The following is a 3,163-nucleotide window of genomic DNA, read 5'->3' as shown; positions in this document are numbered from 1 at the left end:
TTCTCCCTCTTTTATAACCTGATTTTCATGGCTTTGTGGGCTCAAATGAGAGAGGTCCAAGTCCAAGATTTTTCTTTTATTTATTTATTATTTATTTAATTAATTTTTTTTATTTAATTAATTAATTAATTTTTTTTTCTCTCACTATCTTTTTCCCTAGGGTTCTTCTCTCACTATCTTTTTCCCAGACAGGGTAATAGGAATCGAATGGCCTTTTGTTTCACTGAAACTCTGAATTTATAACCTGATTTTTGTGGACCTGTGGGCTCAAATGAGAGAGGTCCAAGTCCAAGATTTTTTCTTTTATTTATTTATTTATTTTCGTTTTTTTTTCTACGCTTTTTTTCCGTTTTTTTTTGTTTTTTTTTTCGTTTTCCGTTTTTTTAGAACACGTGGGCTTCGCCTAGCGAGCATGACAGCTCACGAACAAACCTTTGCTCCGTCAAGATTAACGTTTTGACTGACGAATAGACCCCTGTTGGAAGTAACTCAAGTCTTTCCCTTGTGTTGACTGATAATCTAAATAGAACCCACAAAGTGTCCTGGATGATGTTCAAGCTTCTTGGAGCTAATCCCGATTGACATGATGAAATGCAATGTATCTAATGTTAAATGACCTAAAAATGAATGTGTGAATAAGGAGGGCAAATTTTCGGGTGTTACAGGTTGGCATATGGAAGACTCACCACTGCCTCTAGAGTGGCTAGCTACCAAGAGGAGAGTAAGCCAATTTGTAGCATTGTTTCTTTGTGTGTGTGTGTGTGTTGTAGCACTGTGGGGTTTTAAATGCTTTAGTCGTACACGTATGATGTTTGTGACAACACCACTGAGTTTTTGTAATGGGTATTTGATTGCTTAGTTCAGGCTTCAATGGAATTTATGACAATACCCTAGACTCATCACTACCTTTAAAATCACAAGGAAAAAGATAGTTTAGTGAGAATTTAGTTATTCTTCGATAAAACCTTGTACTTCATAACAATGTGTCAATTTGTTTATACAAGTACCAAGTGTCATACTTTTTATTGACCACCGTGATGTAACGACTGACTTCAATTTCACTTTGATTGGCTACCTATTGTAGCAGTAAATTCATGACCGTCAAGTTATGGATAAACTTGACGTTAATAAAACCAGAGTCGCCACCGTGATTTTATTGTTTCCAAGGGAAAGGGAAAAGTACGAACAAAACCCAAGTATAAGAAGTTTTCAAATCAAAACTAATAAAATGTCAGAGATTACAGGTAAGGGGGTTGGTTACACAGAGGGAAGGTGTTAGCACCTAAAGTGTCCTAGGTACTCCTAGGGAGCCCTTTTTTATGCGTGCATATGTCTTTGGTATAAAATATATTTGAGAAAATAGAGTGTGGGGATGAGAAAAGAATTCATTGATTATATTTTTGTGTTTGACAAGACCTTCGGCCTTGTGCCTACGTACCAACATAAAATTGAGGGATTAAAATCTCGTAGTTCATGGTAAAAGTTTCAAATGAGCTGGTGAGTTAATTTTAACAAAAAACTTAAGAAGAGGGCACAAGAGGCCAAAGTTTGAATAGGGTTGTTAGTTCTTTTTGTCTTTTTTTTTTAAAATTAAGTTAATACGGTTAAGTTTATTTACAAATTTGATTAAGAAAAGAGTTTAAAAATTCATTAGCATAAGGCCAAAGTATCCCCACATCCAAGCAATCATTCCAAGCTAGCAGTCTTCATTGTCTTCCAATATAACAGATGAAATATTCCTTGATCAACTCAGAACAAAACATCAAATAAAGATCATAAAAAAAATAAAAATTAAGCACGGAGACAAAATAGCAGATGAACCAAAGAGATCCAAAGTCTTGCATTACATGAAAGTCAATGCCAAAGATAGTTCAGTCTCAGATGTTGGCATTGGCCAAGTCCTTTAGCACATGGAAAGTTGTCTAATTCTAAGTCCAAAAGCTCAGATCAAGTCCCAACAGTCCATCAAAAGTTTTTTAGGCTCAAATGAGCAAAGTGAAAAGGACAGAAACATAAACAAGTTATATGAAATGTAAATGGCAATGAATAATAAATGAATAAAATTTAAATTGCATAAAGTAAATAGCTTGAAAGTAAAAGCATAATGAATAAAAGTTAGTCAATGGTTAGTCAAATGTTAGTGTTGAGTTTTAATTGATTAAGTCATTCTTTGGAGAATAATCAACCATTCATTCCCAAGTATGGATCCTTGAACCAAAACATCATCCATGAGAAGGGCTCCAACTTGGATAATGCAACAAGTATGCCCCTAGCTCTCATGAAAGGGAAAAATGTCAAGTCTCCATACAATGCCATGAAGAATGTGATACTTACAATCTCACTTACTAGAATGTTATGCCTTGAGGGTCAAATTTAGCTCTATGTTAAGCAATCGTAATTAGACTTATGTAGAAGTCACAACTATTTGAGACCGGACAATAAAATATAGGTGTCAATACATGTTAGAGATTTTGCACAAGGAACCAAACTCCTAAAACATACCACACACTAGAAGAAAATGGGAGGGACCTATCTCAGTCATACTTGTATTGATTTATCTGACACAAGGTTATTGATGAATCAATTAGCATTTAGACATTAGAGATTTCATTGGCCAAATGAGGGAATGTAAAAGAATAGGGATAAAGATGAAGAGGGAGGGGGAAATAGAAACACAAATTGATCATGAGAGGAATTTCATCTGATCAAAACCATTCATTCATTTTGGGAGATAAAATGAACATTTCATCAATCCCCTAAATCCAATGATTTTGATCCAACAAAATTCAAATCAACCATGACCAAGGCCCAAACTAAAAGTCAAACAACACAAGACCATAAAAATGGCTCAACATAATTTTTAAACATTTAATCAATTAAAGATCAAACTAAAAATGAATTTAAATGCATTTTAATTTGGGCAAAACCTCAAATCCCTTAAAAACACCAAATAAATAGCCAAGGGATTTATCCTAGGTCAAACAAGGTCAAAGGACCTTAGACAAAAACTTTCATGATTTTTAAAAATTCAGAAGTATTTTTAAATAATTAAAAATATGCACAAAAACATTTAACTCATGAAAAATACCGAAACTAATCCAATTTTTTTAAATTCAGAATATGGAAGAGAAAAATATTTAAATATTTTTTGTGAAAGTGACAA

This window comes from Lathyrus oleraceus, chromosome 6, assembly GCF_024323335.1.
Source record: "Lathyrus oleraceus cultivar Zhongwan6 chromosome 6, CAAS_Psat_ZW6_1.0, whole genome shotgun sequence".
Taxonomy (NCBI): Eukaryota; Viridiplantae; Streptophyta; class Magnoliopsida; order Fabales; family Fabaceae; genus Lathyrus; species Lathyrus oleraceus.
This window is presented reverse-complemented; position numbering follows the sequence as displayed.